At 34.8% G+C, this 14,841-nt stretch overlaps 1 pseudogene; it reads left to right on the top strand.

Annotated features, from left to right (window-relative positions):
- The first annotated feature begins 262 nt into the window (after positions 1-262).
- On the top strand, positions 263-13,856 carry LOC109085438 (annotated as a pseudogene).
- The last annotated feature ends 985 nt before the right edge of the window (positions 13,857-14,841 follow it).

Genomic DNA, 14,841 nt, shown 5'->3' with positions numbered 1-14,841 from the left:
CACAAATGGTTTTGAAATGTAAGCTCAGTTATAGTTACATAACCTAAACATAAACGTGTGTCGTGTCTGTGTTTACAAATGTCGCTCAGCGTTCACACCTGTTTGCATGTTACAATAGTGTAATGAACAGGTGTTGATGGAAGTAGCCTACGTGGCTCGAGTTATTACAAACAGGTTTACAGTGAGAAATCACTCTATGAATAGGTATCTATTATGTACTTTGACTGAGGCAGCTCTGAATAAAACTGTGTCTCTCACGTGTGCATGTTCCTGTATGATGGAGGATCTGGCTGTTTTGAACCTGTTGGAGTGTGCTTTGTGTATGAGTCTGCCAAGGTCTTGCCGTGCCTGCACACGTTGTGTATGCAAGCCTTCAGCAGCACGAGGCTTCACACCCTTTTTGTATGCAAGCCTTCAGCAGCTGTTCCAGGATCAGTGCAGGGCCTCCAGGAGCGGGGTCCGCTGGGCACGCCGAGGGACAGATCCATCACATATATCAACTCTGCAGTCTAGGAGGACCTTTTAAGCAGTTACTTTCAAGATCTGCTCAAACAGGGGGTAAGTATACGACATGTGCTTTTGTTGCATTAGAGCGTGAGTAATGATTTGAGACTTAAAAAGCAGCCTTTGTCTTTTTTTTTTTTGTGTAGTTGCTGTTGGTGAGTTTTGTGACTTGCACTTAAGGCTTACCTGTGGCTTGTTTGCTTTTAAAAGCTTTTATCTTTTAGGGGTTATTCTGATACAGGATATGAACATTTTCAAAACTTTCTGTATCATATAACACTATGTCTGTTGACGTGCATTGTCCTGTGCAGTGTAAATGATGATGACGTGTGTATGTGAATATGTCAGGATGGTTTTTATGTTGTTTTATGTGGTATGTCAGTTTGACAATCTGATCTGCTTAAGAGCCCTATTATCTCTGTGTGTGTTTAACAGTGTACACTGAAACACACTGCAAGCTTTGGTTTAAGTAGGTCGCTGGACTTGAGTTTCATTGGGGGGGAAAGCCATTGCATTTGCACAGTAATGCTGATTAGAAGTTTGGGATGCTTTTGAGCTCTGGAGAACTTTTCCCACTCGATTTCTCATTTCAAGCCTCTAATTTAGTATACATGCATTTGAAGTACTGCAAGATAGTACACAGTAAAGAGAGCTGTTAGATGTTGAGTTATTTGCAGAAATCAATCGTCTTTTAAGTCTATATTTTTTTGTTAATACATATTTTATATAATAAATATATTCACTTTTTCTAATATTGTTTTAGAATTGTTTTCTAATATCTTTTATAGACTTAAGAATGTGATTTTAAGAAAATGACAATGTTAGAAATAAAAACAAAACAAAAAACAGAATAAATGAGATAATTATAGACTGAATCTCTCTCTTAAAAAAGTCTAGATCTTATTTAATTCCCATAAAATCAAAATGAAAACAAATTGCATAAAGAAAATAAAATCTGTCTAAATCTATTTAGCTATTAAATTTAGCTTTTTATTGAAAAAAAAAAAAAAACATAAATTAATGCATTCTTCAACTGTACTTTCAGAGCTGCTTTACAATTTAAACCAGGGGTCTTTTCTGATCAGTTTTATACAGAATTCAATTTACTTTTAATTTACTTTTATTTTTATATATTATAACAGGAAAAAAAGAATTCCATCGTCATACAGTGTAAAATATATATTAATGTAAAAATGAATCAACATATAAAATATGTAAAAGAATAAGTGATCATACTAAATTCTAGTATATTTTAAATTATTAAAATCTTCTTGCAGACAAATGAGAAAAACCATAGTTTGAAGAATAGGTTTAGTAGGATTGGTATATATTTAAAATGATAATGAATTAGTTATGGTCCAGATTTGTTCTTGACAGTTTTTCCTATGCTATTTGTATTTGCTTTCTATAACTTCCAGGTTAACGCACCTGGCAAGCTCACGATGAAGTCAGGTGACATCATGTACCTGCGCTGGAGAGAGGATGATGATGAAGGCAAAGACAGCGGCGGTCTGGTTCCAGTGGATGTGGTGAGGGTCATCAGCGAGCAGCAGCAGCCGCTGGCCCTCTGCAGAGCACTTTATGACTTCAACGCTAACAATCTGGATCCGGACGACAGCAAGGAGTGCTTAACCTTCTTCAAGGTTCATGTCTGCACTTTATAGACCTACCCATTTCATTTGAGTTCTTCTTTAATCAATGTACCGCCACAATTCAGTTGGGTTGGTGCAGTGGACACGAAAGTATTTGGACACTTAAGCCATAAAAAATGTGTGAATGTCATTGCATTAATAAAACATCAAAGCAAGTGGCATCTGCTAACATTTTCCTAGACTGAGCTGAGCTCTTCTAAGCTATTTTTGCAATGACCTTTGCAACTTCTTTGACAGCCAGAAGGTATCGAGGCCCATTTCTACCACACAGAATAAAAAAAAAAAAAAAAGTATTATGACTTCTCACAATTCTGACTATTTTTCGTGCAATTCTGAGTTGAAATCTCACAGTTCTGACTTTTTCCTCATAATTCATCTTTTTTATTTATGTATTTATTTTTATTCCAAAACATAAATGGGCTTTCACACACACACACACACACACACACACACACACACACACACACACACACACACACACACACACACACACACACACACACACATATATATATATATATATGAAAAAAAGGTTTAGTCAATTTTGTGATTTTTTTTCCTTCTGTCATTACATTGTTTGGAGCATTAGAAAATAAGAAACAAATGGAATTTTAAATTATTATTTTTTTTATTGGAAAAGGTTATTTTACGTATGATATAATATATGATAATTTATGCTTCTCAGTAGAGGACATCATGACTGAGTTCAGAAAAAGCTGAAGAAATGATAAGACACTGTAGGCCCCAAATTTTTTTTTTATTTTTATTAACCAATCTATTTTTAGTATTATAATCTATATTTTATATATATATATATATATTGTATATAATATATATATATATATATATATAATGTATGAATGTATGCATACGCACACACACACACACACACACACACACACACACACACACACAATAAACGTGTATGATTCTTATATTCTTATGTGTGAGTGAAGTGTTTAAATACCATTTGAGGCTATTGTATGTTGAACATAAACATGTTTAGTATTACTTGTCTCATTAGTGTGATTCATAATGAGGAACCTGGGAAGCAAATAAAGCTCTCTTCTTCTCTGGGCTCTGTTATGTGGCAGTATTGTTAGTCACACCGCAAGACTTGAATTATATAACAGTTCTGACTCAGGCACAGCATCCATTAAAGGACATTTTCCTGGAATGTTGTTTTTATATCTGAGAGCAGATGGTCCAAATGGGTCCGGAGCCGAGTTAAGGGTGTAATGGGCCTGTAGCTTTGAGCGATTCAAGCCGAGTAAACGTCTTCAGGGACGTCCTGCACCCACAGCTGCCTAACACATGCCTATCTCTCTTTCCCCCCGCAGGGAGACAGCATTACTCTTATCAAACAAGTGAATGAAAATTGGGTTGAAGGTAAACTTGGACACAAAGTTGGGATCTTTCCTTTGCAGCTCACAGAGGTAAGACAACAGGCTTTTATTCTCGATTTCAAAACGTGTTGAATTCATATATATGTTCAGATCATATTTAACCCCAATAATAATCAAATAATTAAACAAGAAATAATATTTTGCATAAATAGTTACATTTTCACTGCAATGCAAAAATACTCGACAATGTTTTTTTTTTTATTACTATTTTAAAATGAGCATCCATTTTACAACCATAAAATATACTTTTAAATTGTACATTCAAATCTGTTTAGCAATTTAAACCAGGGGTGTTTAATCTTTTTCTGTTATATATATTTTTTTGTTAGTAAGCATTGCACTTTAAGTCTGGCCTATAGTAACTTGCACAAAATATATAATATTGCTGTATTTACATCTTGTTATTATGGTATTAATGAGATACTAATAATACTGAATATTACATTTGATTTTTTTTTATATTTTCATGCTAATTTTAGTTAATTTTTTAGTAATTTTTTTGTATTTTTATTAGCTTTTGTCATTTTTTTAATGTTTATACAGTTTTTAATAATTTTATTTCAGTTTTATTATCAGGTGAATTGAATATGAATATGAGCAATGTTGCCTTGCAAACAATCTGAGATAAATTTAGTTATATATTTAGTTCCATGGATGTATGGTTTGTTAGGAGGACAATATTTGGTCGAGATACAACTATTTGAAATTCTGGAATCTGAGGGTGCAAAAAAAAATAAATAAATAATATAAATATCGAGAAAATCATCTTTAAAGTTGTCCAAACGAAGTTCTTAGCAATGCATACTACTGATCAAAAATTAGTTTTGATATATTTACAGTAGGAAATTTACAAAATATATTCATGGAACGTGATCTTTACTTATTATCCTAATGATTTTTGGCATAAAATAAAAATAAATAATTTTGACCCATACAATGTTTTTTTTTTTGGCTACTGCTACAAATATACCCCAGCGACTTAAGACTGGTTTAAGTTTACAAATATATTTTAATGTTGGAGGGATAATGAGGCATGTATATAATAATTATTTGTTGTCTAAATATCCCAAAAAAGTACTCGGTCTTTGATCGAATGTGCATATGGACTCCTAAAGTTTTGGTTTTTAACTTGAGCTTGAGAAGTTAAGTTAATATTGTATTTTTGCTTATTGCATATTTTTGCATTTTCTTATATGAAAATAAAAACTCTGATCAAACAGTAATTGGCAGACCCCTACAGAGCCGTAATGAGAATAGTATTAGACCACAGAGAATGGAGGATAATTTGCTTATGATTATAACATCACAGCAAAAATGTAATGATCCTAAAAATAGGCTTGTGGAAAATATCATTCTTTTCTTTTGAATTTTGGATATGATATATATACCATATATATATATATATATATTTTACATATATATATATATATATATATATTTTACAGTTTTGCATTTTATAAGCCTTTATGCAATATATAATATACAGTAATTTAAAATCACTCATAGATTAAAGTGTGACGTGAAATCTTCGTCATTACTCATCAATCTTTTCAGTGTCCCCTAATCGCTTCTCTGTTTAATGTCACGATTAAACTCAGAATAATAGGCCCTCATCTCTCAGCGCTGGCATTATCACTGTGTGATGATAACGGAGTTAGTGAGCATGCTATCTGTGACTGACGTGTGCTTTTCCTCCGCTGCCGCTCCAGTGAACTTCATGTGCCACCGGATAATTAAGGAATGCTTTTCATTATCCATGCGCTGGATTATATCTAAGGTTATTCAGATAAAACAGCCAGCCTTGCTCTCAACGCCGCTCGGGCATCTGAGCAGCCAGGCGTGAAGGCACAGTAATGCTTTCTGTTAGTTCGGTGGCAGAGCAGCACATCATGGGAACAGAGAGGGAAAGCGTCACTCCTCCTGCCCACATGTGCTGCACTAGTTCATCTTAACTAGTCCATCCTCAGATCAGCAGCTCCAGCTGCCACTTACACAAGAAGTTTAGGACGAGCTGGTGGGACTAACAGCACTTTTCTTTCTGACAAACTCGGACGCTGCAGGTAGAGCGGCTTATGCAACCCAGCATGCCTTTATTGTGCATCTCCGCTTCTTTTTAAACTGCTTTGTGTTTCCTGCTGCAGCCAAATTCAACAGCGTAGTAGGTTCTTGTGGGGAGAAGAAGGAGGGGGTATTTTGGTGTAGTAGCAACGGAGTGGTGGAGGGGTGGTCAACGATGATGTTTTTGTCCAGGCGGATTGCTGGAGCGTCTCACAAATCGGCCAGGCCTCCAAACGTCAGTCTCCTGAACAGCCAGAACTATCCTCACATCAGCTCCAGCGCACAACTAGCCACATCTAACAAGCCACGTCTGAGGAGCTCTCGCAGAAGCTTGTCTAAGGTGAGCATGCAGCCCATGTGTTTGTTTGTGTGGGAATGATGATTGGCTATTTATTTGCTCTGCAGACATGCGATTAGTTCGCCATGCATGCTACACCAAATGACAAGAATGAGTTTAACATCCTATTCGGATATAGTGGTGAGTCAGAGGTGTGTTTGTTTTTGTTGTCTGTGGTTCTTCTTACATAGACACACACATATATTGTGTACATAATATATGTGTGTGTGTGGGCTGTGTATATTAATGTATATATAAATGCACACACATGCATGTATATTATTAAGAATTTATATATTAAATGTACTTGTATATATATAATGTTATATGAATATACTGTAAATGCATGTATTTTTTTGTTTGGGCTGTTTTATATATATTAAGTAATTAATGTTGTAAGTAGTAAAAAAACATATTTATAATATAAAAAAAAAAAAAATATTCTGGATGCAATTTATTGTGATTAATCGTTGCCCAGCAGTAGAAACAATGCATTGAAATCACCTTAAAAACGAGCAGATACTTCTTGCATTTTCCTGACTTTCCCCTCAAAAACAGGTGCAGGTATTTCTCTCCTCTGTCGATATGAGATGTTTTCCTGTGTGAGAGGAAGCCAGCGTGTTTCAGAGCTAAAAATGTCCCATTCTCTGCTGCTGCTTTACAAGCTCATGACTCATATAGGGTTACATAACACTTCCTCTTATCTGGTTGAAAGGCTCATTCCTCTCCACCGAGCGGTGACTCTCTCTCTCCTCCTGCCATCAGCTGTGTCATTAATAGAAGGCGTGGAGAACATCACATCACGGAGAGACGAGTCACTCGCTTTACGACCTGCCCGGGGTCAGTTAACACTGGATTTCTTGCATTATTTGTGTTTTTTCTTCAGATTGTGCAACACTCTGAAGTCAGAGGAAACATGCCCACTGTTTCTGACTCAGCAGCATCTTTCTGATGCAAAAGAAAATATTTAAAGCAACAGTTCACCTAGAAATAAAAATGATGTCATTGCTTACTCATCGCCGGTGCAAACCCATCATGAACATAATGTAACGCAAAAGAAGATATTGCAGAATCTGCTAGCTACTCCATGCAATTAAAGTGAATTGAGTCACTGTTGCTGTAGAGGTGCGGGATATTGACAAAACGTGATATTTATTTGACAGATTTTTTAGAGAACTATAATTAAACAATATTTTTCTGTTTTAATACTGGTACCTTCATGGATAAATGAATATGACACTAAAACCACCAGTAGGTGGTAGTAGGTCCCTGTCTTAAAGAGTGATTCGTTGAATCATTCATTCAAACAATTTCTTCAAATCTGCTTCATTTAAGAAACTAAGCAAATGACTGATTTTTCAAATGAATCATTGACTCAAATTATTTGTTCAAAAACAGTTTTATTTGGTAAGGAATCACCGCAGTGTTACTCTGAGATGCGCAAATGTGACCCTGGAGCACAAAACCAGTCTGAAGTCGCTGGGGTATATTTTTAGCAATAGCCAAAAAAAACATGATATGTGTCAAAAAATTATAAATTTTTCTTTTATGCCAAAAATCATTAGGATATTAAGTAAAGATCATGTTCCATGAAGATATTTTGTACATTTCCTACTGCAAATATCTCAAAACTTAATTTTTGATTAGTAATATGCATTGCTAAGAATTCATTTGGAAAACTTCAAAGGGGATTTTCTCAATATTTTGATTTTTTTGCACCTCAGTATCCAGATTTTCAAATAGTTGTATCTCGGCCAAATATTGCCAGATCATAACAAACCATACATCAATGGAAAGCTTATTTATTCAGCTTAAATCTCAATTTTGAGAAATTGACACTTAAGACTGGTTTTGTGGTCCAGGGTCACAAATGATCCAGCTTTGATTGAAACTTTTTTCCGGACAATATTGTGTCTAAAATGTAACTCGCTAAATATTAACTTCTTGTTTGTTAAACTGTTGGATAAAATTAATTAACACCACATTTGCGATCATGCTCAGGTGCTAATATTTAGGAAAATGATGTTGCTTGTGTGATATTACTTGGCTATCTAAATATTACAAATAAAAACCCATACAGGGCTATTTTTTGCTTTCATAAATTGAATTATACGGTCATTTTAACTAGTAATTGCAATTATTAATGAAAATAGTTTCAAAGTAAATCCTACACCAGACTTTCAGTGTGATATAATGTGGCACCAAACTGACTTTCTTAAAATACATGCTCTATTGTACTTCTCTGGTACTTTTAAGATATAATTGGATCACAGCACTACTTATGTTACCGCCTCGCTAAGATGAATCACCTATGCTGTATTTCTCATTTGTAAGTCGCTTTGAATAAAATGTGTTAATATATAAAATATAGGTCTTCTGTGTCTTCTGTGGCAGAGCTGATGTAACTAAGCTGTAATCACCTGCTCTCTTTGAGATAATTATGGGACATACTGTAGGTAAGAGAGGCGTGGAAATTGTCAAAGGAACAGAATTCAGAGATCGGTCTCTTGTTTCATCATGCTTTTGTAATGAACTAATATTAGACTGGATCTCAGTTTAAGAGGAAGACTCATGACTCCGCTGCCCAGACGGACTCTTCCATGAGGCTTTGTGTTAGTCGTTTGTTTCAGTGCTATGGAAGAGTCTCAGTCTGAGGCTGTTTTCTGTCTGAGTCAGCTTTGCAACTCATCTCAGCAATGTTTAATTTGCTCTTATGCAAGAGAACTACAAAAATGACTCTTGAATTAACATTTTTACAATAACCTTAATATGTCAATCCATTAGCAGTCAGCCAAGATTCAAGTATTCAGTGATGGAAAGTTCCTGATCGTCTTTTTATTTTGCTTTGTTTGGCTTTACAGTCTTGTTCATAGTTTTTGCTTTCTTTTTTATTTTTTGCTGTTTTCTGTTGTTTTTATCCTTTTTTATTTTAGTTTGTTGCTTTTTTTGTTTTTAGTCTTGTATTTTTGTTTAATTTTGTTTTTGTTATTGTTTTGTTTTGCTTTTTTTGTCTTGTCTTTAATCTTCTTTGTTTCATCTTGTTTTTACTTTTGCTTTGGTTTTGCATTTTGTTTCGTCTTGTTTTTGTTTAGCTTTGTTTTTGTGCTATTTTGTTAAGTTTATTTTGTTGTTGCTTATCTTGTCTTTTGTTTTGTTGTTTTTATCCTTGTCTTTTGTTTATCTTGTTTTTGCATGTTTTTTGCTTTGTTTTTTTTGTGTTTTTAGTTAGTTTAGTTTTTATTTTGTTTTGCTCTGGTTTTTGCCTTTTGATTATTCTTGTCTTTTTGTTTTGTTTTTGTCTTGTTTTTTTCATCTTGTCTTACTTTTGTCTCTTTGTTACATTTACATTTAGTCATTTTGCAAAGCGACTTACAATTGGGGAATACATAAAGCAATTCTTCTTTAAGAGGCAAAACAGACACAGGAAGTGCTCATAATATCAGGTTTCAGGCATTTGTTAAAATAAGTACAAGCTAGAAAGGGAAGGAATACATAAAGAAATACTTTTTTTTTTTTTAATTTAGTTAAAAAAAATTTGTTTGTTTTGTTAATTAGTTAGTTATTAAAAACTTTACCACTTTTTAAACATGAAGTTATTAAAAACTTTACCACTTACCATTTAACACATGCAAACTATATATTGTCAGAATGCTACATAAGCATGAATGCTTGGAGTTCAACGAATGTTGTGCAACACTTGTATTAAAGAGATTACATTGCTGTCAGTGTCTGCGCAAGATAAGAAAATTACCAGTTACTTTCTGACTATTACAGAGAGACAGAACAATGAACGGTGAAAGTCCGCCAACCATCGCCATGGCACTGATTAACCCTCAGGCATCCCCCCTGCCTTCAGAGAGCAAGGTGTCTGTCACCCAGCAGCTCTCCATCAGTGTGTAAGTGTTTCTGAGATCATATGTATCTTTGACGATTATCTTAAAAGATTTTCTTGCATTAAAGCAAAAAAAAAGTTTCATTTTGTGTATCATAAATATGTTTTTTCCTCACACATCAAAGTATGGGTTCAAATGAGTAAGAGTATTTTCATTTTTGACCTATTTCTTTAACTTGATGATTTGTTCAGGTGTGCTGCGCTGTATTCCTACACACCTCATCGCTCTGAAGAGCTGGAACTGAGGAAAGGTGAAATGGTGGGGGTTTATGGGAAATTCAAAGAGGGTTGGCTGCGTGGACTGTCTCTCAGAACAGGCAAAGTAGGGATCCTGCCGGCCAACTATGTTACACCTGTGCTAAGGTGAGCAGAAGAACAGTTCATAGTACAGTTGGGTGACATATGTGACCCTGGAGCACAAAAGCAGTCTTAAGTCTCTGGGGTATATTTGTAGAAATAGCCTAAAATACATTGTATGGTTTAAAACTATTGATTTTTCTTTTATGCCCAAAATCATTATGATATTAAGTAAAGATCATGTTCCATGAAGATATTTTGTAAATTTCCTACTGTAAATATATTAAAACTTAATTTTTGATTAGTAATATGCATTGCTTAGAACTTCATTTGGACAACTTTAAAGGTGATTTTCTCAATATTTAGATTTTTTTTTGCACCCTCAGATTCCAGATTTTCAAATAGTTGTATCTCAGCCAAATATTGTCTGATCCTAACAAACCATACATCAATGGAAAGCTTATTTATTCAGGTTTCAGATGCTGTATAAGTATCAATTAAAAAAAAAAACTACCTGTGTGATACAAATAAAAAAACAGGGATATTTTTTGTTTCATAACTTGGATTTTAGGGTCATTCTAACTGCATTCTAATAGGCTTTATCACATAGTCAATGCTTTTGGACTCTCAAGACATGTTTTTTTGTTTGTTTTTGTGTGTGACATTCTTGATTATGTCTGCTCATATATCGTTAAAACAACAATTACTATATTATCACAGACAATAAATATCGCACACCCCTACAATTAATTTTTTTTTTTATTTATTTTGTTCGTTTTTTGTAATTTTATTTTTTTTGATCATGTGAAAGTTGAATAAACAAGCTTTCCATTGATGTATGGTTTGTTGGGATCAGACAATATTTGGCTAAGATACAACTATTTGAAAATCAGGAATCTGAGGGTGCAAAAAAATCTAAATATTGAGAAAATCACCTTTAAAGTTGTGCAAATTAATTCTCAGCAATGCATATTACTAATCAAAAATTAAGTTTTGATATATTTACCTTAGGGAATTTACTAAATTTATTCATGGAACATGATCTTTACTTAATATCCTAATGATTTTTGGCATAAAAGAAAAATCTGTAATTCTGACCCATACAATGTTTTTTTGGCTATTGCTAAATATATACTCAAGAGGCTTAAGACTGGTTTTGTGCTTCTGGGTCACATTTTATATCTTAAACACACTGTTCAAAATATGCATATAGACTCTTTAGGTCACTTTATTGGTGCATAGTTTCTTTAAAGTCACAGTAGATGTTAGCAATGCAATGTTTTTATAGACCCAGCCTTTTAATTAGAACTGTTTTAGTTTTATAAGTGAAAAATTTATTATCTTGATAATCAAGGTTACAGTAATATACTGACTTTCCCACAGAACATCTGCAAGGTTTCTTGAACAAACCAAACCTGCCGTTCCTAATACAAGCACAGTGTCAATAAAACGGCACACCCCACACAAGCCGCAGGCTGTTGTCCTGGCCCTAGACCGAGTAAACGCCGACACCCCTTCAGCTACAATGGCTGGGATGTCATCTGCCAGTCCTGGGCGAGTACCGCAGCTGGGTGGAAAGCAGGGATGGAGCACATTGAGACGCGCCCTCCACGCAACACACAGGGGTGAGAGCCAACGAGCCCCGACACGCCGGGACAAAATAAATCAACTTTTAGCTGTTGCACGTGAAAAAACTAGTCAAAATTGTGTTTTATTTATACATTTGGTCATTTTAAGACAATATACATTTGGTATGTTTTTACAATTTTGTTTTATTTATACATTTGGTCATTTTAAGACAATATACATTTGGTATGTTTTTTTCTGCAAAAACACCCTTTTAGAAGCACCTTCCAAATGCAGAAAAGGTTCTTTACAGTCGAAAAAAGGCTCTTTAGACACTTAGAAAAACTTTCTTCAAAATGGTTATTTTAGGAACTGTTTACTGAAAGGTTTCTTTAGCGGAACCAAAATGTTCTTCTATGGCATCACTGCAAAAACTATTTATACATTTGGTCATTTTAAGACAATATACATTTGGTATGTTTTTTTCTGCAAAAACACGTTTTTATATTTTTTATTTTTTGAGAGTGTGTTTTCTATTTGAATATAGTTTAAAATGTAATTTATTCCTGTGATGCAAAACTGCATTTTCATCATTGTGATTTGCATCGCAGGAATAAACATTTACATTTTAAACTTTAGAAAATAGTTTAATAATAGAAGCCTTGGTGAGCACTTCTTTTAAAAAAAACATTAACAAAAACTTATTCCAAACTTAGTGGATCTGTATGTGCACATTTTAGATCACTATCAAAACAATTAATGAATGCATTAATTTTCAGTTAATTTAGATCGAACAATCATTTTCTCTCTTCATATATTTTTTAGGTTTTGCGTTCTGCAGCAGGTGTATTATTCAGTCTGATACATTTCTGCTCTGCCTTTTGTTTAGGCTTGCCTCATCACGGAAACTACAATTCAGATTCCATCGTAAGCCTTCAGCCTCCGCCTCAGGATTTGGGGCAGATCTATACTTTCGGTCGCTCGCCCGTTCTTCCCAAAAAGAGAAACGGTTTGTTCTCAAACCCCATCAAGGCGCAGCATTGGGCGTATGAAAGCACAGCTCCCTCAGCTGGTGGATATCAAACGCTCAGCAGGGACCCTGTCCAGAAAGAGGCCACTGCAGCGCCTCAGTCCATTCTGGTCAAACCAGACGCTCATAAGCACAACACAGAGAAGGTAAAACGTTGTAGGATTAGGAGTTTTCTAGACGTTCTAGAATGTAATGAGATTTTTTAGGATTTAATGAGAATTACATCAGCATTTGGTTTTGTTCTTTTAGCCGGTAAAGTCAGTGCGGTTCCTGACTCACGATGCTCCTCAGACATCAAAAGTGACATCCACTTCACCTGCAGGACAAATCTCGAGTTCCCAGCCTGGTCTTTCGGCTCTAGACCACTGGAACCCTTCAGCCATCTTGGGTCGGGATGGAAGTACATTAGTTTTTAAAGACACAAAAACACCCAGAAAGAGCTCAGGCCCGGATCATGCTTCGATGGACTGCCTCTCGCTAAATATGAAGCCAGTCCTGATCAACAACCAGCCCGGATCTAACAGGTGGGTTTTCCTAAGTGTGTCTTTAAATGAAGTATAGCGTTATCTGATCAAATGGCTCTTGTGTTGCAAACGAGCTTTCCATGAGTGGCAGATTTTTTTCTCTTACATCGGAAAATCATCAGTTAGCAGAAACAGTATTTTTGCGAGATTTAATGAGATAATTCACAGAAACTGTTTAAACAGAAAAAAACATTTCCTGTCAGAATCTGAAGAAGCATTTAGATATCTTGTAAAGCACATCCTGGCGTTTTGCGTTGGGTGCATTCTGACCGGTGCATTCTGCTCTGATTTCTTCAGATACAGAGTGATGGAAGGTTACAACGCTAGAACAGATGCAGAGCTCACGCTGACGGAAGGAGAAATAGTCGTCGTTCAGAGGCCTCGAGCGGACGGAAGGATTCTCGTGACCCAGGAGATCAGTGGAAAAACGGGCCTTTTCCACAGCAGCGTTTTAGAAATCCTAGACAAACTCCTTTGAGTGCCACAGTCTCTTCTGCACACGTTCTGTGTCCAGTGCTGTGTTCACAGTCACACAGTTTTAGCCTATTGTGTCATAAACCTAAATTAAAAGCAATATCCTGTGTATTTAAGACGAGTCACGTCATCTTTCACGCACACCCACTTGGCACAAAAGCTAGGTTTTTCTTCATCATTAGTCAGTTCTGACAGATAAGCGTGCCTTTTTGTATGTTGATTCACTGTTTGCACTTTTAGATGTGGTGAGAGGTGGGGAACTTTGTTAATTCTAGGAAACTATTGAGTATCTTTAACTGATGGGTAAAGTGAGGCCTAATGATGACTTGCTCAAGATTGTCTTTTTCACGCACAAAACCCTGTCGTCTCAATACAGTAATGGTGGATTTGTTTTGTTGTATAAAACTTCATAGCATCTATATCCTGATGATGGAAGTCTCCTGTTCTCAGTCCCTTTTTTGGGGGAATTTTGGAAAAATTGGTCAACTAATAATAATAATAATAAAGATAAAGAGTTCAGAATTTTCTACCGATTGGGCTTTTTTTGTGCTTTTTATTGAAATGGATTTAGGACTGATGTTATTGTTTACGTAAAAAAACAAAAAAAAACATTTTCTACTCTTGCACATTAAAAAACTGAGTAATGTACAACAGCAGCCACTTCACATTAAATGTTTGTCATATCAGAGAAGACAGACTAAAGCAGGATTAAAAATACAAATAATTCAGGCACAAGGGGATTAAAACTGGTGATAATAAACATTTCAGATTGAGAAAAGGATGATAAGCATATTAAATTATTTTCCAGGCAAATATATTGGCTAGTAACTGATTACATGTAATCTGGATTATGTAATCAGATTCCAAGTATTTCTAATTAGATTAAATTACATTTTAAAATACTCGTAATCAAAACTACATTTACTTTTTTGTTGATTACATATTATTCACACAAGTGTTTGTCTTTGGAAGGATCATCTTTCAAACATTAAAATGAACAAAATCACTTTATTTCTTATTTACATGCAGGGATTTATTTTATTTTATTTATTTATTTGTTAGAGTGACCTCTTTCACCTAATATATTTACTTGAAGTACCC

This window comes from Cyprinus carpio, chromosome B14 (genome assembly GCF_018340385.1).
Source record: "Cyprinus carpio isolate SPL01 chromosome B14, ASM1834038v1, whole genome shotgun sequence".
NCBI lineage: Eukaryota > Metazoa > Chordata > Actinopteri > Cypriniformes > Cyprinidae > Cyprinus > Cyprinus carpio.
The sequence above is the reverse complement of the archived record's forward strand: the minus strand, read 5'-3'. Positions and strand labels throughout refer to the sequence as shown.